Consider the following 27030-nt stretch of genomic DNA (forward strand, 5'->3'; position numbering starts at 1 on the left):
ACTCCTGGTTCTTAAATAAATGCAGCTCATGTTAAAGTAAATCACACCTACCTCCCAATTTAATTCCTTCATTAAATCAAAACATAAGTTTCTGAATAAGCTGAATGTGTTTTCCTTTTTTTTTTTTTTTGGTAGGGGCAACTCAACCTCAAATGATGGAATTTCATGACTTTAAAATAGGGATGCAGCCATACTGATATTGGTATCGGGTACTGGTCCAATACCAGACTTACACATAAAAATGGTGACCAATACCATAAAACCGTTACAACTTCCTGGCAAAAAAAAACTAGGATAAAACTGTTATTGCTGCATCCCCACTTTAAAAACACCACATCAGACCACAATCTATATGTGTGAAAGATCCCGAGGGATTGCAGAAGACATGTTAGTCACTCGGATGACAGTGTTGGACGACAGTGAGATGGGCAGACAGCCAGCTACTCTTATCTATGTAGAGTGCATTTCCACCAATGAAAACAAATCTTATACGCAAGGACAAACACCCATGACAGTTGTAGAAGAGCCGTAAAAACTATCAATCATCTCAAATACCCTGATACTTCATGGTACAGCACTTTGTTAGTATTTTAAGTACACAATATTGGTATTTTATTAATACAAACTTGAATATGTTTGCATTCATTCCTGGTATATTCAGGCTTCAGGCAAGCTCTCAACAAATTGAATTCCACCTTCAGCTCCTATTAATAGATAAAGTGATCTGACAACATTACCATTCTCCAATGGACAGTTGCTTCCTTAAAATAATGGCTCAAGTTAACAATGATTATTACCATTATTGTGACTATACAGCTGAACCTAAAATATTGTAGTCATCATATTAGGATACATACTGTATTGCCAGCTTCCTTTCAATGCACAAAGCTACTCTAAAATCTATTGACAAACTGTTTGTCCTGTCGCCAACTGCACCGAATGTGGAAGAAAAACATTGGTTAATTAATTTTTGGCAGAAGATTTTCAAGACTGGTAGATTCCAGCCAAAAATGGTTGTCTTTTGCTCTCTCCATTTGAGAGGAACATAAGATATGCCCTTGTAATTCCATCAACAGATTAGTAAAACCGTTTGTTTCTGCCAACTCATGGATCATTCCCAGTGTTTATATAATAAATGTTGGAGTAATATATGTAAGCTTTTTTTTGCTTAGCGTAAAAACAAAAAGTCTTTCCACAGACACTGTCTTCAAAGCTATTGTGAAACGTTAAAACAAAATTCCTAGAAATTGAAATTACTATTATTTGTTGAAGGCCTGTTAACTTTGCTTGCATTGGTCTTGTTGTCTTTCTGAGGCTGATCGTTGTTCAACCTGTTCAGCTGTATTTCGTGAAAACCCAGAACAGAAAACCAGTCAATTTTCGGCCACCAAGTGAAACATCATATCTTAACCTCCAGCCCTTCCACGGTCTTTACTTTATTTCCAATCCCCTTGTCTTGTTTGATGACACTCCATTTGTTGTCTTGCTTGATATCCTTTCCCCCCATCTTTTCTCCTGCTCTCTCTTCCTTCTGGGCCCGACAGCAGCTGGACTTCCTCTGCTCAGCAGTTTTTAAACTCCCCCATGTGACAGTACACGCTCGCCAAAATAGCATAAATATAAACAACTCAAAAATGGTAGGAGGAAAAAAAAGCAAGATACACAAACAAAGCAAAACTAAGCAAATCAGCAAAAACTTAATCCCGCAGGCCAGTGTGCAGCTCCAGATAGAAGAGCTTGACAGCTTTTGGAGGCCAGACTCAAATTATTACTGCACAGAATGAAACCATGATTATGCAGACGGAAAAAATATTTCCAAATGGGGCATAACAAAAACTGGACTTTGCTTGATGGGGTGCTATGATAAAAAGGTGATTTAGACCAGGTGCAACAAATGAACGGAAAATGAAAAACGGAATTGCGTATGGAAGCTAAGTTTAGAACATAGAAAATAGAAGTAAACAGGACATGGTGAGTTCTTCCTGTATTTATAAACACAATAAAACTCAACGTAAGAACACCAAAAAGCTCCAAAAGATTTTTCAACCAAGTAAACTAACCTAAAAATCATAATGCATGAATCACATATGACTCTGATGATCACACTTTGCACTCAACTCTGTGGACAATGAAGATGATCAGAAGAGAAGCACTTGTGAGATGGGCTTCCTGCTGGCCAAATTCCGTTTTATCGCTCCATTCAAATGGAGTTACAGGAACTGAGAGTCCAGCGTGACTCAGATGCTACTGGCTTATGATGTATTCTGATGGACCCACACTATGTTCATTGAAGTATCCAATCCCTGGCTGTGGCCATGCCAATATCCGAAAGTGTCAGCAGCTGTGTGAGCGTGAGTGAGGAGGCGACGCCTGGAGCGTCTCATGCTGTCTCTCGGCTCCACTGAATTAAACCGACTTCACTGTGATCAATGACAAATAATACACAATGTATCACACAAGTGAGGGTCAAAGACTGACAACTGATAAATCCAACACTCCTCAAGTCTCAGGTCATTACTGATGTAGCATTTCCGGTATTCAAATATGTTTCTCTGGGTGGCTCCCGGTTCAACCTGTCCTAAACTAGCCAGTGTGTATATGCGTGCACTGTGGCTCAGCACATGCTCCACACACGTGACCACACAAGCGAATTGTGTCTGAGGGCAGGGGAGGGTTCAAGTCGATGCATCATACTTTTCAGGAGATCATCTGTGTTGACACACGTCACATGAAGCGCATGTAAAAATGATTTAATGATTATTATCTACTCTAGGAAAAACTGTGTCACAGAACAAATAAACCTCCTTCTGAACCCCTAATCCTAACTTTGAAATCCCAAATATGGCAGTCGACAACCAAAATCCAGGAAAGCATTTGTACTTTGAGTGGATCTGCTTTCAGATCTAATGAGCTTTTGAGAAGAAGGTCAAAGTCACTCACTTAATATCACAGAAATATATTTATTGCACTGAGAATTCCATATACTATTGATGCCCGTCAGCGAAAACATTAAAACGGCACAATATAAAGGAAGAGGAATAGGAGGAGAAGGAAACACGCAGTTGAGGAAAAAAAGATCAAGATATCTAAAGGTCAGAGCATAAATCAATGAAACAAGTCATTCAAGAGTTGATGAACTGCAAAAATTTACCATGAATCCAGTCTCAGCGCTCTCAATACGCCACTTATGCTCTGTTGCCCTCCCTGTAGCCAGAGCTATTAATAGCTGGCCATAAGACTGTTTCCAGACAAAGGCTTCAAAGACCTATGACTGCAATGACTAAATCCAGTTGATACAAGTTTATTGTTCAATGTTAATCTTAGATGGAGAACCAAACCACCTCAGGTGGCAAAGTAGACGCTTAACTCGGAGCCTCTCCCAGATGACTTACAGCTGAGAGACTGAGCAGGGGATACACTTGTGAGTGTAGATGAAGAGTCAGCTCAGGTCAGGCCCACACGGCATGCACGTGACTGAAGATGACATGTGGTTCCATCTGTCAATAACACACCATCCATCCTGGGATGAGGACCTCGAGTCCAACTCAGGAAACTCCTGTCCTTTCCTGAACGACAACCACGACTTTATCGCCAGTCTGAGATCGATTGTGATTTCATTTCAAACAACAGGATGCAAAGGAGATTACTAAAACTGTGAATCCTGCCAACCTATGACACTCACGCCTTATTCATATAAATATCCAATAGCTACAGTGATGTGGGACGTCTTCGAGTTTTGCTGGACATTAGTAGCATTTCAGCATTCCCAATCGTTGGGGAAAAGAAAATGCCAATAGAAACTCCTACACATTCTAGTGCCTACATACCAAGCATAAAATCAATGGTTTTGTTTGAGTCATCACAATGCAGTTGGCTTTTTTCAGCTCAATACAAAAAGTGTCAAAGGCTAAATATATGAGCGAGAAAGTGTGCATGTAAATCACTGTATACCCAGAAAAGCAGAACAATAACTTCGTAGCATTCTAACCTGTACTGGATATTTGCAGAGCAGTGAGTCAAAGAACTCGGCATAAATTGGATATAAAAGTTCTCAGATAGCTAGTGAGTGTTTTCTGCAGGTTAGAATAAAAATGAAAATACAAGAAATACTATAGAAAATAAACACATGATAACAATAATTTTGGATTTAGAGCGATAATCTTGGCGAGATTATGAGGTAACAATAATAGAAGACACAACGGGAGACTTGGATACAGTTATTATCGATAATAATCTATATAATTATCATCTGAGCTCTTTTGGCGTAGTCTTCAAATGATGAATTCAACTTCAGTTCAGTTAATGAGGAGTATAACTCCAGTTCTGAATTTTCCTCTCAAAATACACACTTTCAAAACACATTACTGTGCGAGGAGGAGGCAATGACAGATGGCTTGCTTGAATGGCTGAGAGATTGACAGGGTCTGAAGGCAGAACCTGGCAACAGTAGATATCCAGAGAAGGAGGAAAAGGTAAAATGAAAGAAAAAAAGGCAAAATGACTGAGAGATTGCTATAAAGGACAGTTGTGTGGTTGCTTCCAGAGTGTGAATAAATAAAAGGATAGCAGTGGCTTGAGAGGAGATTTGAAATTGGCGAGAATAAAGACGACAAGACGGAGAATGAATCAAGGGGCACAAGCAAATTATCACTTTTTTGGCTCTTACATTAGCAGTCATGGATGATAAAAACGAAAAGGAAATGTCAGGCCAAATTGACTGAGTCAAGTATGGATAAAGAAGTGATGCATGCTGCCTATTCACAATACATTAGAAGAATGTAGTAAGTAAAGGATGTCTAACCTTGTCATCAATAAATCAATAAATATTTTGTTCTTCTGTCTTGTATCTTGTATTTGAGAGATGGACTACATTACCATCTTTAAAAAAAAACAAGAACAATTCATTTTAATATATGTCTAAATGTACTGAATTAAAATTGAAACATTTTAAATTAAATACAGGAGTTGTTGCTGAAGTGGAGGGAAAAGAGATAATAGATCTAGTAGTTTTTCAGCAAGAGGTGGAGAGACTGGAACAATTTGGGGATGACTGATGAACAGAAAAACGATGTGAAATTGATGGTAGAATCGAAGTTGCACTGGAAACGCCATCATGCTACGACACCTGAGGTTTGTTCTGCACGATAAGATAACTGCCACCTTATCAGTGGCTGTCAGACTACACTTTCACACAGAGTGATTTCCAAACATGCATCCCTCACACACACACTGCTGCCTTTGGCCAAAGGAAACACAGTCATGGCCAAAACACAGGAAGATTGGCAGGTGTTTTGGTGTGTGACTTGACTCCGTTCAGCAGGGGCAGTTTTTGAATCAAAATCTGGAGGGACAAAAAGCGGTGCAACACCCAGAGTTTGAGACAATGATGGTCAACTTAGCATATATGTTATTATAACTTTTGTAAACGTTTGCACAAACCAAAAAGCGTTTTTAAATTGTATTTTATATCTTAAAACTATTTCGATGTTTGAATATGACATGGCTAAAACTGTTGTGCTCACAACGTCATGACCCCCTGAGTCTATACCTTTTATTGGTTTATACTCCCGCACATTCCAGCATCCGTATCATTACTCAGTGATGGAGTTAGCAGCTGGAATGGACTTATATCCTCTGTTGTTTTGGCGCGAGGTCTGTAAGAGCCACTCTAACAATTCAACGGTCATAAATGTTAATTAAGAAGCTTTGCTGCATGACATTCATTTCCTGTTATGGCACAATGGGAGGGTCCATTAAAAAAAAAAAAAAAAAAAAGGTCACATGGTCGACATCCTCGTGCAAGCATGTTTGCACACTGAGCTGGCGTGCATGTGCGTTAACACCATGGTTGACGGTGTTCAAACATGTTTCAAGGACATGTTGTAATGAAAACTGTCCCAGAGGCTCCTCCGTCCTATTAATACAAGCTGCGTGCGCAATAACTAGTTGTTCACACTCTCGCAACATATTAACACAGACAATGTCATGTAGAAGTCACACTTTCACAAAGTGCAGGACCACTTTTACATCCCATTAAGGTCAGTTTATCCTGTCAGGCTCATTGTGTTTAGAAAGTTTGGAGTGTGTCTGGAGTGTGATTACTTATTTATGATATTGTCCGATCAGATTTCAGCAGAATGAGCTTTCACATCACCAGTTATACATGTGTCCACATTCTGGATGTAAGCTCAGGACCACATAGTTTGATCTCAATATGATGGAGATTTATTTGGACGGCTCTACAATAGCAGGGAAATATATTTAAATCAAATACTTTTATATTAAATGTGATCTCCCCCCACATCATACGTTTATTAAAATCAAAAGATTTTGTTTCCCGGAGCTAAGTCATTGAACAAACCAGAGCCTTTTAGTTAAGGTTACAAATGTTTCTGCAGGAAGCTGTGCATAATACACTGTAGGGAAGAGGTGTCTACCTCAACCACAAAAAGGGTTAAAAAATTAAATGGACAGCACATTGCGCACCTCACAAATATTATGTTTGTCAATGTGACAGGAAAAAGTAGTTTAAACAGAATCTAATATTGGTGTCCCTCTAAATTTCAGCATGAGAGTTCTCTGTTCTTATCTTAAAAAATGTCCTTCAGTTATTCAGTCAGTCTGGTTTTCATCTTGAAGCACTCCAATCCACTTTCACATCTTTCATCAAATACTGTTCTACCTGCCTTCTACAAGTAAATTCTTCAGTTTTACAATCATCACTTCATAGCCAGTCGAAGGGCAACGCTCGGTCGCTGATGTTTATTTTTTTTAATAGTGGTTGTTGCAGGCCACAGAAAATGACATGGCGAGCCGGATTTGGTCCCCGGGCCTTGGGTTAGACAGAGGGGCTGGAGAGAGGAACAGCCCCAACATTACACTCATGGCAGTATCAGAATCCATGTGTTTGAAAGTCACTGTTCTCATTGCGTAGTTTCAGCACAGTCTTGGGTCTAATATTGCAGCTTATCACTTAACACCATCTACCACTTGTTTTTCCATCTTCTTAGCGATAGTACATTGTGCCACGCAACTAGTACCGCTCTGTAAAAGTCAAAATGAATCACTGCCCTGTTTTCCCTGAATAATATATGGATATTCACATAGATAAACAACATACAATAAACCCCACTCCAAGATAATGCAAATGGACATTGGCTATAACTCCGTATCCATTTCACTGTCCTACGTTCACCTCCTCCTTCTCCTCTTATGCCCCTTTTATTTAATCAATTGAGTCATCCCGCAGCACAGACTCTCTCCCCGTCCCTCTCTTTCTCTCTCTCCTTATCAATCTAAATATACTGGAGGACACCACCATCTCAGGGTGATATAGTAGTCTGACCGTGATGATGTTTTACAGTTATCCCTCGCCTTTCTCCATCTCAAGAGATAGATCGGAGTGGAACCCCCATGTCTGTGTCACGGATCACTGCATCCTAATTACTGTATATGTTCACCGGTCACTATATTTCAGGCAGACCCCCGAGAGAGATGGAAAGAGTAGACTAAATAGGGAAGAAAAAAAAATGGAGTTCATTTTCTCACTGATAAGGAATGTATTGAGAAGGAATATGCAAATAGTAGATTTCTATGGCTGATAGAAAAAAATAACTTACAGCCCTATTTGGATTCAGTTTCCATTTAAATAAATATACATTTGAAAATTGTCATTGTTTTTCTATTGTGACAGCTTTCATCGAGTCAACTTTCCATTCAACTCCATCGAAAAGCGAAAGGTTAAAATGTCTCCAGACTATGCTTTGCCTTTTGGCAATTATACAGTAATTACGATAACTTCCTGCCCTCGCAAGTACAGTTAAATGCACCGCACATGCACACGGCGGCTCCTGTCGGGGCTTTTAGATGACTGGTGTCATTAATGTTGGTGTGCGGTTGCCAGATGTAATATTTCCTGTAGTCATTAGACCATCTGGGTGACCCGACTCCTTCAGTGCATTTCAATATTCGTGCACACAATTACACTGTATTTATTTAGGATTCACCCAAACGTCACCTGTGTGTTCTTACCACGTATTCAGTAGTTATGGATTGTGGAGCAACTCCAGTCTTATGGTGGGCCTATTGCCCTGGGACACTTCATCCATCTCCCTGTAATGGGCAGCCATTACTGTATGCAGTCATTCTGCCTCACCAATATGTTAATCTAAGTGATCTTGAACCTCATTTGTGGCAGAGTCAACGTCTCCTTTAAATAAAGAGCTGCATTAGTGCTGCAACTCCACTGTTATTGGATGATAAAACAAATACAGAGCGGGCTCATTCAAAAATAATTGGTATTAAAAAAAAAGCAAAATCTGTTGAAAGGTTTGAAGTTTGTTATCTTATAAAAATGTGAATGTGTCGCTAAAGATATTTCATTCCACCCATGAGCTTGATTTTGTTTAAAAATTAAAAAATGAAACATATTATTTTTTCAATATAAATCAATAAACATGCAAAAACTGGGTGCTATATTTCCAGATAAAAATAATCTGATTATACATTAATGTGAACTTGAGACGCTAGAGTGAGGAATATTGTAGTAAATATCTATTACATCAATGTAGATTTTGTCTAATATCATGCAGTCTTATGGATATTTTCTGAACTAATCAAAATATACGAAAAACATTCATAAAGATATTTAAGTAAGGAATAATGACAAATAGCTTGAATAAATTTAATAAATCTAATATAAATCTAATATATAAATAAAATAATATATAAATCTAAATCTAATACATTTTTCAACCATCTTAGAGCTTCAAGGAAAAGATACTAGTGGAAAGAGAAATTGAGCAGAGATATAAAAATGACATTCAAATGTATTCAAAGATCAATATTACAGGGAGAAAAAAAAAAAAAAAAAAAAAAAAACGTGTTTAGTGTTTGTGTCAAAAGTCACAGCTGTCCACCCTCCAGAACGATTGGCAGATTGACTTGCCTGCTACCTGCCTACAGTCAATGGCGGTCCTACAGAAGGTCCTGAAGGCATGTCAACCACCTCATGGATTGTTGAGGAATCCACTTCCTCTGTCAAAAGTCTTCGTGTTCTTCCTGCTTGTCAATCTTTAGGTCCAGCTCCACCAGATCCCCTTGGTTAAGCCTATAGGAGCACCAGAACTGACTGCCAGGAACCTATATGTATGCTGCTCTTTTCACTCGTGCGTTCGGATCATCTCAGTCAGTAACAAAAACAACGGAGAACACCATCTGCTGAGTGGCTACACTCACAGTTCAAGAAGGCCAGCAAGATACAGATGATGGATCACACTTTGCTGAGGTCTCTTTTATGAGATGTGTCTCACATCTTCCGCCATGAAAGTTTTATTTTAGTCAGAAAAACTGGCGCAGAATTGTTTTGTTTTCCTTATTCCCAGAAAAGATCACTCCAGGTTTGACAACTTGAGAATGCCACCAAGCTAATGTCAAAGAGCACAATGCTTTCTTTCTTTCTTTTTTTTGCCATCAGCCAATACAATTCTTGAATCGTGGTCGTTGTTGAAATAATAATTTAATATGCTGTGCTATTACACCATGTGAACTGAGCTCTTTGGCGGACAAATGTTGCCTTTTCTAGTATAAAAGGACATTTCAGAGTCATTTAGAGAGAACCTGGATCAAGTGCGAGTTGCTCTCCCTCCCCCTCACCTCATGAGATAACATGCTGCACACTCACAATCCATCCCGAGAGTCTCAATAAGTGGTGCTAGATGTGTGAGAGAGCCTGTAAATTAAGGCGGTTTAGGCAAAATAGCGCCAATAAACTCGTGTTTAAAGATTGCTTGGTTTCATGTCCCCGAGAGGGAGTACCACACTCCCAGTCCATCAAAAATACTGGACCAGAACACAAGGGATTTGCTGTATGTTTAAGTGTTTGCCACATTTGCGACAGCCACAAGGTCAATTTGCTTGGCGTGTGCCAGGGAAAAATGAATCCCCTATTTCGCTTTCATCAATGCTGTAGACAAAGAGGGTGCAATCTTTGTCCCGAGTCTATTGACCTGTAACAGCACTGAATGTCAAATACAGCACTTTCTGTCAAGTCGAGACACAAACGAACACCCATTTCTTATCTTCTACCATCAACAATCTTCCAGTTCGCCTGTTTTCCTGGACCAACAGGTGACAAAACGGAAACAGATTTGAGAGGTCACCTGGACTTTTAGGATCCTCAACACTTAAGGAGAGGTGCAACTCATAGTTTCATTATGTAATATATACATAAATAGAAACAATGCAATACTCATAAACATTTGTTGAGATGTGCCTGTAAAAATGAATGCTTGGTCGGTGTCTTGTGGGCCAATTTAATGCAGCATACATCCAACTACAACTGAATTCAACATGATCAAATCATCACTCAGAATGATAAGAAACACATTTGAAAGTAGTGCTTTAAATAAAAATATTCAAGATAAGGATTCTCTACATTGAGTGTGCAGACCCTAGTTTCAAATGTTTACCCTTGAGAAAGTTAACAGGCATGTTGTCATCAAATTTGTGATCCTTCTTTGGTCAGGTTTATTTATACTATTGGCGGCAGATGATCATATTATCATCATTTTCTGCTCGAGACAGTCAGCCTGTAACTTATGCAGCTGATGAATAGAGCCGTGTCTCCTATGCATCTTTTTTCACCAGAAGTAAGCACAATGCATCTCATTTACAGTCGGGTGCAGCGTGGCCCATGTTTTTTTTCAGCAAATATATGTGATATATTGTGAAATGCCTATTCCTAATGGGCCCGCCAGAGTCTCATGAGAATTCCTGATGCCCATTTATTCAACATATAGCCTTCTAAAAGCAGCTAACACATGAAAAATGAATGGCGAAGCTGAGCTACAACGCTGCTTCACGCGTGGAGCCATGTCAAAAAGATCGTATGAGTCTGCGTGTGCATGTATGTCCCAAGCAAGTACATCAAAAGTAAATTAGAGCCTTGAGCACATGACTGCTACAATATGTACGGCGTCCATTAAGAGCAGACAGTCCACGTCTGACATAATACATTTTATCTAACTCACTTTTCATCTGTTTTTTATTCAATCCAGCTCTCGCAAAGCGAAGTCCATTAATAATCTTGAGGAAGCAGTGCTCATTCAGGACGAGACCAGCGCCTTGAAAGCAGCAACATGTTTAAATGACACACCACCTCTTTTCAATTTGTTCCTGAAAGACCTGTTAATAAATTATGAATGGACTGCACTCTTATTTAATAAATATATATTTTAAATAATACCAGAAATATAACATCACTTATGTTTCTATATAAAATCGTAAAAAAACAACACTCTTGCAACATAAAACGTGGCTTTCAATAAACGTGGTACTTACTTATGCGGATACCTTAAATCATGGCTGTCTTTTTAGCAGGAGTTCAGTGTACAAAAAACAGGAAATAGCTTTATTGAAAAGGGTAAAATAAAAGTGCAAACTTAACAGTTTTGAACAAAAATAGATCAAACTGCAATGTCTGGTTATTGGACCTGATTGCTACAGTTATCTTTTCAGAGTTTTCATCTCCAATGAAGTACACGTCCTAACCAATTCCTATCTTAGATAAGGAGCCAGGAAAACAGTTTTGTCAACATTATCTGGACAGCACTGTTAAGGTTGGCAGACAGTTTACTTCTTCTGCATTAGTTTATTCTAGTTTAGAGTTTACAGATAAATCTTTAGCATTCATTCTCTCGCATCGCTTCATAGCAGCAATGACTCTTGAATGTTGAATTTTGGGGTGTATTTATTCAGCACTGTATTTAGTTTAACCCCCTTGAGGTAAACGTAGATGCACTACATGTGTCAATAGACGTTTGAAGTGAACAAGTTAGCCGTAAGCTCCGCAGTGCAGAGTCTTTGGAGTGGCAGTTTAGACAAGAAACACTCCATCCTTTAGCCGTGAAGGCGTGTGGTCAGCATCAATTTAAAAAATTCAGTGTTGTGTTTTGATCAGTTGGGTCCAACAGTGAGGGCGAATGTGTGCGGTGTTTAAGGGCTGTTGACAGCATAGAACTATGGTATACAGAATGCGATAGTGTTCCATACGATCATCAACAGATTTTCATCATTCACAATCTAATATTGTCATATTGCACTTCCCTGCAGTGAAATTTGCTGCTTCTAAGATTGTGCTACTGCCAGTTACCAGTACAATTTGGAGACCTTCCTTGAGAATCCTGACTGAGCAGTTCTTTATGTAGTTCTCTATTCTGAGAGCTAAGAGGAAGATTTGGGATCATTTGAAAGAGCAAAGCTCTCAGATGGAAGGACATAGCCACACAGCTGGTAAGGAATAATTATGCTACGAAGAGGTTTTGGTCATTTTTTTTCATTGCAGACGAATTAAATGTTTGCATTTCAGTAAGAAAGTAAGTGGCGAAGTAGCGCAAATGTTGTGTTCTACAAAGGTTTGCTTTTCGAATCGTCCACAGATAATACAATAAAAGCAAGGAAAATGTCGACCACCGATGTGCACACGCCGTAAATACTTGAACGAACATCCTATTGTGGAAAAAAAGTGCAGATCACGTATTTCATGTGTAAATCATATGTGCACCCGGAGGGATCAGCTGAAAATAAAGCTGCCTCAGACTCGCACACGAACCGGCACACACACGCTCACACACATTTCTATATGCAGTATTCATTCAATGAAACATGTCCAAAGGCCTCTAATGTGGATTTCACACTTGAACTAAACCTCCTTAACTTTTCCCTACAATACAGAGGCCGCCAGCCATGTTAGTTCCCCTCAGCCTCAAAATGCATTCAGTCATTCTAAACGGAGAACATTTCCCTTCTGGTCGAAAATCTCATAAAAGCAAATCATATATTGAGAATAAAATAAAACTGTGGGTTGTTTAAAGCAGTAAGAGCTTGTAGGTTGTGTTGTGTTTTTGTAGACTCACAGAATCACAGTAAAAGTATATTGTATCTGGCACAGAAAATGTTATATTAGCCATCATAGTCTTGAGGTGTCATAAGGTGTTATAACTGTTCAGTGACAATCGAGCACATTGCTGGTGTCTTAAATCATTTCTATGTGTGCTGTTTGCATGGTCTTCCCAGACAGAGGAAGAAAAGAGGGGGCATAAGGGGGAGCACTTAATGTCCTTGACCAATAATGTATCAGGAATGTGTTGCGAGGAAATCGAGGAATTTGTCATGGGAGGAAAAAGTGGACGTGCAGCAGGAAATTGAGCGACTCAACATGCCTTTGGAGTGAAATCTAATCTGCTGCTGGCTCACATGAGCATTCATGTTTGCCTGAGATTCTCAAAAAGTGGATTTAGGTTCTTACCTTTACACCTGTTACTATAATGCAGCACCTGTTCTCATAATCGGGGGGGTTACGTTGTTGTTCATCCAAATCTAGTGGCAGGAAGTTAACATGTTAACAACGGATGAAATAATGAAAATTTAGTTATGGCTTGTTTTGCCATATCATCAAAACAATGTCACATCATTCTCTTTATTTGCTCTCCCTGGCCTTGGTGTACAGTACAGATCATTCAGTTTTCCTCAACAGTTAGTTTCAGATGTTCAGATGTTCAGACGTGAATGTTTTTGTGGCTTGAGTACTTGTACTCGCATAGAATGGCCAGCATAAGCATACTGAGGAATGTTGTTGACAAAACGATTGTTGACAGTTTCATAATCGACACTTTTCAATATGTTGTTTTCACTTTCATTTGCAATGCAAGTACTCTGTGTGACTTTTGTTTGTAGCAAAACACTTAACCAGGTGCATGTGAGTTATTTTCTTTTTTTTTAACCAACTCAACCTAATTCTCAGAGCATGCATCCTATACTGACAACGAAGGCAGCCAGTGACACATAAAAAAATGGGTGGGTTAGGTAAACCATGGGATGGAGCCCCATTGAATCTACGTGTAACAATGTGTCAATTGCTATTTAAAGCCTGATATATGGCCGTGCATTTGAGTCACCGTGATTTAGGATGCTGTCACTAAGGTGGAGCGCCAGAGGTTTCATTTATAAAAAGTAAATAATAGTCTTGATGCCACTTATATCGACAAACTACACAGTGCTGACACTGGGATAATTGTGCAAGTAACCTAAACCAAAGTACACGATTCAATGATTTTTATTCTTGCCAAAATGGCACAGCACGAATGGTAGCATCACACCAAGGATAATCTTTTTCTTGGTGCACGCTGGTAAAATCTTCAGTAAATCTCTCACTCTCTCTCTCTCTCTCTCTCTATATATATATATATATATATATATAATTTTTTTATGATGAACAGTGATGGTGAGAGATAAAACAATTGATATGAGAGACCCATTTGGAATTTAAAAAGATATTTGGGCAGTACGAATAGACAAATAGATAGAGACAATACTCAGATTGAAAGTAAGGAGTGATGTGCACAAAGGTGGAGGCAGCATGTGGAAAATGCCCAACTGTAATTAAATATGTATAAAATGGCATTAATTCAATGAGGATGCAAACAGCACAGCATAAAATAACAGCACAGGAGCAACTGCTATGCAGTGTCAAGGGAAATACAACTGAATTAAAGTATATACTCTAATGAGGGGCCGAGCATGGCGACAGATGGTATGTTCAGCTGGAGCAGGGTTTAGCACCTCAGGTAGCCAGTTTCAAGTCAATGAGCAGTTTGCATTCCCCAACATACTCTGGTCATAATAATGGTAGTCGCCTTCAGAATTTAAAAAATGATCTCTGTTGTTGCTCATGATCAAGGATTACTAACATTAAAGTGATGTGGCTGAAGAATGACAACAAAAAAAGTATCAAGTTCTGATTTTCAATAGGTGGTCACATGAAGAAGTATTTATTTATTTTATGCAAATCAAAACTTCATATTCCGTGTCATCCAAAATTCATTGAAAAATATGTATGTTGGAATTGTGAGTTTGTGTTCGTTGACATTTGGACGTGTGTTTGATTTGTCTCCTTGGCCACGTGTGCAAAGACACAGGACGCTCGGGGAGATGAGGTAAAGGCACAACGTTATTTATCTGTCTGGACAAACACACACTCCCGGTGATTGGCAAAAGCACACCCAGTTGAACGCACGTATGCACACGCACTCATGAACCGACATGCCCACGAAAAAGACAAACAAACATTCCTTCACACGTCTTGCAAAGGCGCGCACACACAAACACACAAACATCTGGGAGGAGTTTGGAATCTCAGGCACTTTGCCAAGGTAAATAGAGCAAATTGCCAGCCTTGACATTTTTTGGGGGGGTGTTGAGTGAGGCTGAGAAAGGTGACAGCTTTCACTAGGTGTTAGGCTAAAATGACGATGGCTGCCGCCGCACAGTCAACATGCTGTCTTTTGCAGTCTGACTGATGCTATGATCCTGAGGAAGTGACTGGAGTTGTGCATGTGTGTCTGTATCTACCGAACTGCAGTCAATTCAAAGACAACCCGAGCATTCAACATGGATCATTCTGATTCAAAACCATTTCATTCATTGGGGGGAAAAGGGAAAAAGATTCATATATATCTTTTACCCTTATATATATATATATATATATATATATATATATATATATATATGGTTTGCTTTGGGAAATCTGAATCAATACCCAGGTCTAGTCATCAGCAGTGGTTTCTCTCGAGCCAAGCAGGAATTTACAACAACTGAGCTTGACAGCATCACAATGTAATTTATGGTTGCATATGAAAACAAAAATGTCACTAAAAATGTCTGTATAGGCAGATTGGAAACACACCATTTCTTCATTCTAATTATGTCTGAGCTGAATTTATGTTATGGACTCTTTAAGAATATCTATTCCTCAGTAAATAACGTCTCCAGACATCAGTTCCAGATGCAACAGGGAAAAAAATATATTTTCTGCTTATTGAACAGATGCATTACTTCAGTGTGTAATGACTTGGTAAATCCAATATTTCTGAGTAAAGGTCGGCAAACCATTCGTGATGTAGAGCTAATAACAAGTAGCATAATATGTATTTGCCTGCAGCGCTTCCAGCTTACGTGCTATAGCCGATGCATGCATGAGTTTAAGAGAACAAAAATAAGGTGAGGAAGTGGCTGAACATGACATTCGCATTTATTTTTTGGTTTGTTTTTAACTCGCATAAATTCGAACAAGTGTACTCATTATTGTGCTTTTCAAATTCTCACAGGAAACCTTTTTGAATGAAGATTATAGTTGTATTTTGAGCTTCAGATTCAGGCTGTGTATTTCATACATTGCGACAAGCTTCGGTGCACGACTTGATCATATCATTCTTAGGAAATACAGTCCTCAAACCTGCTTTGAATATTCATCGGTGTTTTTTTGGGAGGATCTCTGCTTCTTCTGCCAGCGACTCACTCTTATTTACACAGAGCAAATGTCCCCCATCGGACACACACGATGCAGCCAGATGGGGTTGCTAGGCAATTTGTGATATGACTGCAAAGTTTCTATTATCAAGGCACAGAAGGGATTGGCAGCACTGCGTAAAAATGAAAACATTTAAAACGTCTATCAAAATAATCTCGGTCACTTTTGGTCGTTGTGAGGCTCCTATTTCTGCCAAAACCAAGACCTCTGTCGCATCCCAAACCCTCTCTTTGCTCCCTCCATCGGTGGGCAGTGTCTCGCTAATAAACCCTGTTGTTAATATCATTAGACAGACTTCCTCTCCACCCCTTCACCCGGCCGACTCCCTTTCAGCCATAATCAAGCGCGCAAACGAACTATCAAAGGAGACGTCGCTAATAAACTGCCAGAGTGAAGCAGAAAAGCATAAGCGCGCGCTCATCTAGAGGAAACAGCGTTGGCTAAGTGTAGTGAAGTGAGAGTGGGAATGTGGCTGCTGAGGAGGGTGAAGTGGATCTGTGGCCCGAGAAAGCAAAGTGTCCAGCGAGCGATCATAAAACAAACCAATTTGGCTCGGAGCATGATGCAAATCTGTCACGTTTAATGAATCTGGGTTGAGGGACATGTACATAAGGAGTCACTGCCAAGATAAGCCAGTTAGAGTTTGTTTGATGAACAACGGCTGTGAGTTTCCCTGTTGCTTTGATCCCTGAAGTCAGTAGCACTTTCTGTTACCCTGTATTTAATTATTAAAGGAGATGGAGCTGGTGATCACTTCTGTCTCCTTTTGAGCCTTTTTTCTTTGACCAATTCATTTCAAAATATCACAACATTCCCCTTAGCTGACACGTAAACTTTAGTTAGCTGGTAAACATGCCACTTCTTTCATACAATTGAGTTGTTTATCTCTTCTCTTCTTCTACCTGGGTTTGCCACAGCACCACAGCTCAACCTTTGCGAGTGTCCCCTTGTCAGACCTCTGCACTTCATGTCCTCATTTATTGCATCCATGAACCTGATTGGTTGTCTTCCACCTCTCCTATTATCTGGCACCTCCGTCGCCAACACTCTTCGTCCAACATGTCCCCTGTCTCTCCGCCATGTGTCAAACCCATCTGGCCTCACTGAGTCTGGTCTCCACATGAGCTGTGCCTTTGACATCTTTCTGATTTTGTCCTTCGTAGTCATTCAAAGTGCTGGGCCCTTAAACAGCCCTTTGATTCGCCCAGCACTCACTTGTACAGAATAGCTTCAAGAAGTCAGCGTCACTCTCTCAAATAAAAAAAAAAAAATGAAGGATATAAAATCAGACAAGTGCTCTAGGATGACGCTTCCCCAAATGATTTTCAAGGCTGGAGACACATTTAGTGGCAAAGTGATGCATCATATTTGGGCATATTCAGATGAAACTTAAGAAACTTAAGAATTAGGACTCTCGTCTTTTTTAAAAAGCCTTGTTGTTGATGTCAAACTCAAGGCACGGGTGCTTAAAGCCGCCCACAAACTAGGTCTGCACCGATCACCCGGCTGATGAAATGACAAATATAAGACTTCATTCATTCATTTATTTATTTATTTTAATAAAATACTATTTATATTTTTCCACTAAGCAAAATGTTATTACTCTTTTTAATTTCACATCACAATATGAAAATGGCAAAACAAAGCAGGTGTTTCGAAGGAAAATCACTTGTTGTGAAGCTGCAGTCCCACCTGCAGAGTAGATCTGCAGCTGCAAACATCAGAGCCAGCCAATATTCCGTCAAGAGAAGTGACAACCGAGTTGCATTTTGCAACGTGTGCACTCACGGACTTAAGACACAGTATTAAAACAAGACACTTGGCCTCAAATCACCATGCCGAATTTGAGAACTACCAAGAGGCCAACGAACAAATGCTAACCGCAAGCGAAACCAATGCTTATTGTTTTGGATGAGCAGCTGTTCTGTTGTTGAAATCTGGAGGTGCACAGAGGAGCGGTCTCTCAGGTTATAATGCAACGATATGGTATTTAGCAACTGGAGTCTCGATAGTGGGTTTGATCTGTTCATTGTTCAAGGAAAAGGGAATAAAACATGTTTATTTCATATGAAGCACTTTGCCCTTTTTATTGTCTGTTATTTGTCTGATTTTATTTGCATTTGTGCTGTTCAGTATTATTATTATTTTAGTAGGTTCGGATCAAAAAACAAAAAAGGGACTCTTGTGTGTGATTTAATCCAGGAGAAAAAAAATAATCTGCAAAAATCGGTATCGGCCTGTTGGGACTTCGGTATGAGCCAAAAAAAAAAAAATGGCCTTAGCCCAATATTGATTTTACCTGGACCGCAATACTTGGAAACAATAAATGTAATCGCAACTTAAAGTCCACCAAAATCTACACTCAATTCATGTTGTCATTGTGGCCCACCAGAAGTGCAGGTAGATTTTTTGCAAGTGTCCATGAAAGACAGGAAAGTGGATGTAAATTTACCGCTCATCCAATTCTAATTTCCATTTTTTCCCCTCATTCTAGTTGCATTATCATCATCAGTCAGAGACACATCACAGTACAAAAAGTTCCTGTTGAGTGGCCTCAATTAACCTCCGGGAGAAAACCGGGGCACAGAAATCAAACAAGTGGATGGAGATAAAAAAAATCCCTCACACAGAATTACAAAGATTTTACTGAGATGGGATTCAACCTGCTGGTTTTCTACCTTGGACAATAACTACCGTGTGATGAAAATGAAGGAGAATAGTGGGGAAACAGATGTAAAGGGTCTCAATGGCATGAATAAAAAATGAAGTGGATTTATTTATTTTTTTTCAAAGAAGAAAGCTCATTTGTTGACGCGCATGTATCCAGACAGCCGGTGTGCTGATGGACAACCATGGGGATTTCTAAGTGTTATGTGGCCACGACTGAGCTCCTCTGTCATGCTTTATTTATCCCTTTCCTTCCACGCTGTAATGGAAATATAAAAGGGTCCATTGATTAGTGTTTAAGGATCCGGCTTTAATAGATTAAAAGCCCCCGGTGTTCTGCCCCTCTTTGTCCTGTCATATGCGCTCATTCCCATGTTTAAGCAAAAATGAATAATGTCCGCAAAATTCATGAACAAACTAGAGACAGAAGTAATAAAGACACATATGGAAATAAGCCTGGAAATGACCACTTCAATTATGTTCTGCTACGCGACATGACTGTTGAGGACAGACGGTTATAGCTCTTAAAACAATGAAAAGAGTCGGACAAAAAAAGAGGGGTGGTATATAATTAAGCAGGAAGAGATGCCTTGTACTAAAGCAAAACAACAGCAACAGCTATGGCGCAAAGCATATCAAAAAGAGAAAATGTCCAAGTGAATTCCAGTGTAAAGGACCGTTTCAGAGCCTTACTATTAATATTCAAAGCTTCCTCTGACCATGACATTTCCAGAATCTCAGATATCAAAGGATTATGAATAAGTGCTTTGATGCACCAACCACAGTAAGAACACATATTCAAACTGAGCATATGTTTCACTTCTTGGCTTAGCATCAATTCACAATCCACCTCCCAGCAATCTACCAATCTATTTGAAGAAGTCATCCTACCAGTCCCATGGTCCAATTTTTGATAGCAGTTAAATATATATATATTTTCCCCAGAAACATCACAAAATGATAACCGTGTTTGGCTGCACTTTTCATCTGTGAGAATATATTATATGCCACTTCATCATGCACATTTGTTTTCATCTGTAATAGCATTGTCTGTTCAATAACAGCGTGTCTATTTCTCATGTACGACTACTCGCATGTGTTGGCATCAACATTCTCCGTCCACGTGTTTCTTGGCAGCTCTCCTAAGATGCCAGTTGACGTCCTTCAGTAGGACAGTCTTCTGCTCTATAATTGAATCCACTGTGTTCCTTCAGTTCTCTCCTCCCCTGACCACAATCACTTTTTCTGTTAACCTCATCTTGACCTCCCAAGTCGCTCTGCCTGTCTTGTCTTCCCCAATCTCCTCTAGAAGTCACACATGTGGTTTGCTATTCTGCTTTTCTTCCCCATTTGCTCAGTACTGTATGTCATTCAAGTGTTCCTGATTTTTTTTCACAATTTTGATGATTTAAATATACAAGCACTAAAGCACTCAAGAGAGCGCTGACCCCCACAAAGATGTTCATCCAGTTCAATTGCTCTCATATAGGGCAAGAAAGGTCACGTTATTTGGCAATGCATTGTGGGCTGTGGTTGCCACGTTTACGGTCAACAATACATTCACCATTGAATGCAGCACTGCATAAGAAGAATAGATCAACGCAAAAAAAGTTGATGGACCATTCCCAGTCAAGATGGACCCACTTCCAAAGGCTTGGTATCTAAAAAAAAAAAAATAAGAAATCGACGGAATTGATCCACAAGTGGTGAGCTAGCATTGTAAACTTAAAATGAATTAGTGACGGTTGTTGGCTTTGCATTTGCTTGTTTACTTTGGACCATGACTATCAAGAAAATGTCTATAAGAGAAGAAAGACACAGGCTGGAAATGAAGGCAGTGGCACGTAATCCATTCATCGCGAAACTGAGAGTTCAGTTTCAAGATGGAGAAGAGAAAATCTACCAAACCCCAGAGGAGGAAAATCATGTCTAGCATTGAGGAGTAATGACTGAGAACAACCTGCTCAGAAACCTTCTGAAGACGCCAAATAATGAACAAGGGAGTGTAATGACACAGTCAAAAAGACCAATGATTCACGATTCTTAAAGTGAACACTGTTTATGGCCGTATTGTCTATCTGACAATTTTCACGCAAGTTTTCATACAGGAGTCTGGAAAACAAAATAGATTTCATTTTGAAACACCTAAAGCTGACAATCTGTCTGGGAAGAGAAAATACAATAAAAAAAAGTTCTCTTTTTTGATCCCTCAGATCATGTGGAGATGAAAGAGTTGTCGTTGTTTGATGTGGGATTGAAATAAACTACTATTACTTATGTAACGACAGAACACATGCTTATAGCTGCATCATTTTGGCAAGATTCCAGCTCAAGTTAAACTTCTTTCTGCATTAGAAAAACACAGAGATGTAAATTTGTGTGAGTGGTAGTCTGGCTGTCTTTGCATCCAGTGGGTCCTAGACATGTCATGGCCAGCCAACTCCGGAACAGGAAGAAAACAAAAAACACGAGTATTAAAATATATTCAAGAAAATTTCAGGGTTTTTTTCAAATGAATGAATTCATTCAATACGCAAAGTCGGCTTAGTGTGACCTTGTCAATGAACGATGAGGCAGAACCTCGCCTCAAAGCACTTTTCTGGAAAAAAAAAAAAAAAAAAACTATTTTGCAAGGTGAATTTGGGGGACTAACTTGTTTTTTAGAGCTGTTGCGAAACAAGAAAACTTAAACATGACTATGCAGAGAATGACCAACATTGAGCGTTGGTCATTCCTTGAAACACCTCGACTTTGGCAACACCATATGCCACCATTATGCCATGGGAGCGAGAATGTGTTGGTGAAGCACCAGCAGTAACAGTAACACTCACAACAAAAAGAGCCAAAACATTTTCACTTTTTACAACTGAGCCATACATTTTGACATTAATGCTCCACTCCTCATTAAATTGACAAACTTGTAACTCAGGTCGGCAGAGAAGCTGGTCCCAAAGCAATCTGACATTCTTTTTGGGGAACCGCGATAAAAAGCATTTTTCCGCAGGATGCAAAATTGTGTTGGATGCACATAGAGGACTGAGTGATGCACATTCACGAAAGTATTTCCTCATTACCCTCCTCTCATTTCTCCGTGGCTTTGATCAGGCAGTTCAAGGAGCCCGCATCTTCTATTGCCTGGGCTGATAGAATGCTAGCGGGGCTGAAAGAAGAGCTGTCTGCGGATAATACAGCGGAGTCAAGCAGATTTGCACGGGCATTGTCGCATAAAACTGACCTAGTAACAGGCACAACACGGCATCACTTCAAAGCACCATTCAGACGCTGATGGAACAAACTTTCTGATCTTGACAATTAAGAGTGATGCATGCTTTCATTTTTATTTACGTAACTGAATACGGACTTCTTCAGCACACCACCGGCAGTTTGAAGCTGGTGCTGGGTGAAAATTGCACTTAAAAAGGCATTTGTTATGAGCATGAAAGGTTGCTCAATTAGAGCCAAATCATCATGAAATCATGTCATGAGTTCACAGCCTTAGGTGCAAAAGGATGAAAGAACATCACAAAAAAACATTTCTTCTAAAAGCAGAAGGGAAGTAGGCTAGGTAAGGTTCAGAGTGTTTTGCTGTCATGTGATAGATTTTTCACTCTAGGTCGGGGAGAGAGGCATATTGACCAGAACATGGAGCGGCGCTTGTCTTCTGTGCTCAACTTGACACAGAAGAGGTGCTTCCACATCTAGGATTATATGACGACTGGCTCTTTCCACAACCCCCTGACTTAGTGAGATCAATAGTTGTGACTTAACTCATCCACACTCTTTCTCCCATCAGGGGTTTCACCACTTTAACCAAAACACTACTTCTCTCAGCATGATCAGAAACAGGTATGAAGGCTGGAGAGACCAACAGGTTGCTCAAGTGGGAGAAGATGACAGGAAGAAAGCAGGACTGTCAGGTGGGGCGACAGATTTTTAGTCAGAGACCGTTCACCCACCTGAAGTTCGGCTGAGCATTCAGGCTTTTGTGCCAACGTCTAGGTGGACAAGCTCTTTAAAAGCTTTGAGAACACAAAGCTTTTTAAGCCCAGTGCAGTCCTCATTATAAAAAATAAACTAGAACTAGATAAATACTGTTTCATCACCATTTGCTCAATAGGTTTCTATCAAAACACTCCAGGCAATAGCATCAGGCAGCGACATTTTATTTTAAACCAAATGCTTTATTACGTGTCAAGCAAGTGCATTGCTCAGAGTCTTGCCACCGCCCCACTTTCACCCGCCTTCTCCACACCAGCTTCCAATTTGTAGCCTTTGTGTATGTTACACCAGTGAGATTTGTGGCCCCTTAACATCGCTCTGATCAGACCGGTCCCGGGACATCTGTCGGAGGATGTTTACTCAGGCCGTAAGTATGTTAGAGGAAATATTATCCTAGTTTTACCTTACCTTTCTTCAGTCGAGCATAAATAGCTCCATTGTGTGTCGGGGATAGCGGTGGAAAGAAGCAAGGGCACTTCTGAGAGAGTGGTGCCACACAATTGGTGAATTAAAGACAAGGGTTTAATGGATCGCTCCACAAGCGATGGGAGGGAATTTCTCTCGAAGTTGCTTCATGCAAAAATATGAACACAATAAAAGTAGAATTTTATTATTATTCAAAGGACCAACTTATATAAACTGTGTTCTCTTTTTCAACTCAACTGTCACTGAATTCATGAAAGGTATGTGCCATTTGATGGCAAGTCCAGTCTGTTTTTAGAATGAAACATCATAGTGGCTAGTGTCAAAACATTGCTTAAATTTAAGCCCAGCTTAACAGGACAAATTTGGCGTCGCCCCCGTGAAGTTCACACGTGCTATCTAGGATCAATGGTTATGATTCACGGTCACTCACAAAAAATGAGTAAAGCCAAAAAAGTTTTCATTAAAATAAATAATGCATAACACACTGAAGCCACCGTTTGTTTAGTAGGATGGAAAAAGTGCTGATTCAGCAGAACCATATTTATACATATTTTTATGATGGCACAGTCTTCTTTGCTATTATATATCTGACACTATATATATATATATATATATATATATATATATATATATATATATATATATATATATATATATATATATAGTGTCACTTTGTCGAAAGCAACTTCTTTATTTATTCCGCTCATCATTAATGCACCTTTCCTGCCGTGCATCTGCTTTTAACCTATATCACCTCCACGGTTGGTGTGTCTACATATGTGCACTTTAGGTTCCTGGTCCATTTTGGACAATCTTTCCTGTTTGCTTTATTCAGTTCTCCGTCCTTCCATCTTTCCCTCCTGCTTCACCACCAACTAGGCATGAAAACAGCGCTCCATTAGGAGCGCCTGGGCTAAGCCCAGTCTGACATACTCTGCTTTGATCAAGCGTGAGCGGGGCTAAACACCCCACTAAACAACCCGTCTGGGGGAGAGGGGTGTTTGAGGAAGAGCTGGGACAGGGGTGACGAAAACAGGCAAAATGAGGGGAAGACAAAAATAAAATGACATGTACACGCCAAAGCTTAATTTCCTGAACAAGAATGTTTCAATATTTTTAGACCTCTATAGTAGTTTTATGTCTCACTTTCACAACTCGAACTGCCTGCTGTGCCTTTAACACCCCAGACCTGGGAGCCCATAAAATGCATCAGTAACTCAAGAAAGCTTTTCAAGGCTCTCAAAGTAAAATGCACAATTCCAAAATTAGATCGTCCCTGACAGATAATCACTATGGATTTCACCCACGAATAAAAACCCCCCCCCAAAAAAAAGAGCATAAATATTGTTCTAGCCGCAGGAAAAGCACAAAAAGCCCGAGTCTTTTTTCTCCCTAGGAGTGAGGAGAAAAGGGATTTCCGCTCGGTGCTAATCAATCAGCCTATAATAATGGCTCCCATGCCTAGCTGTCGACTGGAGGGGTCAAGGCATCCCATGACCCAGCGTCCAGGGCCCAGAGGCCAAAGCCCCTTGCAGAATAGCACCCCAGGACAGACACCCCAGGCTAATTGTCCAAGCCAGTGTCAGCCTTTTCAAAGCCCCCCATTTTCTACTCCCCTCCTCACACTTTCTCCTTCATTCCTCCCTCTTTCTTCTCCCATTTCCTCCACACAACGCAGCCATCCTCTCTTATTCTACGCAACAGGAGCCCAGAACGTAGGACAACACGCACCACAGAAGTAAAGAAAAGTTCATTCTTCATAAAAATCGGTGATGGATTTGATGAAGCTGGCTGTGGGGCACCTCTCCACCAATCTTTTGCGAAAGAAGTCTGGGGGGGAAAGACTGCAACTCAGGGGTCAGTGTGGGGCAATGACAGCGGGAGCGAGCCATCAGGTGTGTTGATAACAGATAACGGTCAGTCAGACCCCCTCAGCAAAGGGGTCTCTCCCCGTTCAGTCTGCATGTCAATAGGCTCCGTCTCAACACCATGCGTCTCTCGGAACTTGACTCCGGGCATCGACTGAACACCAAGCTATATGTTGGCATACAAACAAGACAAAGTCTTGTCGCAAGCGCGCACAGGCTCCGGAGCCGGACGCGAACTCCACTCGGGCAGCGCGCAAATGGCATTCCTCTCATTCCAAGCGCACGCTGCTCATTAACAGATCCCACAGAGAGCGAGCGAGCGAGGGAGGGGACGGATTGATGGAGGTGCATCCTGATGTTGCACTCGCATCACATCATCTCATGCCTCTCGCAAACCCATTCCGCTCCCGTCAAGGCGAGAACATCAACAACTAATAACTCTTACGCGTAAGAAACGCGGCCACTTACCGAGAGAACCTTCTTTTCTCGGAGTATCTTTCTCCCGATCTGTCAGTCGTTATCCTCTTCTCCACCGTAGAAAGAGGGAAGTTTATCCCGGCGCGTGTGTTATGTCAGTCCGGTAGAGGAAAGTTGATGTCTGCGTGCATGTGGCTGCTTCGGTGCGCCAGAGAGAGGGATAGAGGTGCGCGTCTATCTTGGCGTCCCGCACTGCCCTGAGTGAGGCGAGCTCAGGCTGTTTTAAACAGGCTGCTCTCCCCATGTGACCAGCCCAGCCACAGGCAGGAATACATTACTGATACGCTCCCTCTCTTCCTCTCCCCCTCTCACTCCCTCTCTGACTCCTTCACACACCGCGTCCACAGTGCACCCCCTAGCCACGGCAGTAGGTATTGAACACTAGACATGCCCAGACACTGACCGAAAAGACGGTTAATTCTGGAATATTGTCGGGGCTTGAAAATGAATTCAGTTCCCCAGAAATGGTGCGAGAAAAAAAAAGGTTCCACACCAACACATTGTTTCCAAAGACGGACCAGGCTCCGACTAGTTTAGATGATCTGACAGAGGAACAGAAGGTCTTCTACTGTTGTAAAATACATGAATAAAAACATACTTGTAGTTGCTCATAGAATTGTCAAGCATCACCCTTAAATATTCTACAGCAGATATATTGAAGTCACTACTTCAACTGGTAGCCAGTGGCGGCTGGTGAACGAAATCTGTGGAGCCAGTATCTCATTCAACATTTCAAGTTAGGGGCTTTTCACACTGTATATTCTGTCTTGGGTGGCCTGAGTTCGATTCGCCCCCTGCTGTGCAGCCTCGCACCTCAGGCCATGCTATCCTTTTTTTTTTTCTACTCATCTGGCAGCGCGCACTGCGCAAAACAGCGGGTTTGTGACCCACAAAGAAACACGTCACAAGGAAGTCGTCATCAGATGCGTGACAACCTGTTTACGACTGTCCACTTGACTACTTCATTTCTCTGGCACTTCTTAACACGACGAGTCATCATCACCTCAGATATTAACTGATGACGGATCTGCGCCATGGCTGTAACGGAATGTCGCATTTCTCAGCCAAAAGTAAACCTGAACGAACGTTTTCATGTTTATTTTACAAAAATAAATACAATAAAACAGCAGAAACAAGCTGAGTGATACGGACCGTCTACATTTATCCATGCCGCTCGCACAACAAGTTGAACAAATTGAGAGAGATTATTGATGATCGAAAGGATTT

The 27030-nt window shown here is 40.5% G+C and overlaps 1 protein-coding gene across 1 annotated transcript in view; it reads right to left on the minus strand.

The window, feature by feature from the left end:
- Nucleotides 1-26025, minus strand: part of cntfr (ciliary neurotrophic factor receptor) — a 174933-nt gene extending 148908 nt beyond the window's left edge. The window contains exon 1 of the mRNA XM_053855104.1: nt 25795-26025. The gene's annotated coding sequence lies outside the window, so the exon portion shown is untranslated. The remainder of the gene's footprint in view (nt 1-25794) is intronic.
- Between the last annotated feature and the right edge of the window lie 1005 nt (nt 26026-27030).

The sequence above is a fragment of the Synchiropus splendidus genome, chromosome 1 (assembly GCF_027744825.2).
Source record: "Synchiropus splendidus isolate RoL2022-P1 chromosome 1, RoL_Sspl_1.0, whole genome shotgun sequence".
In the NCBI taxonomy this organism is placed as follows: domain Eukaryota; kingdom Metazoa; phylum Chordata; class Actinopteri; order Syngnathiformes; family Callionymidae; genus Synchiropus; species Synchiropus splendidus.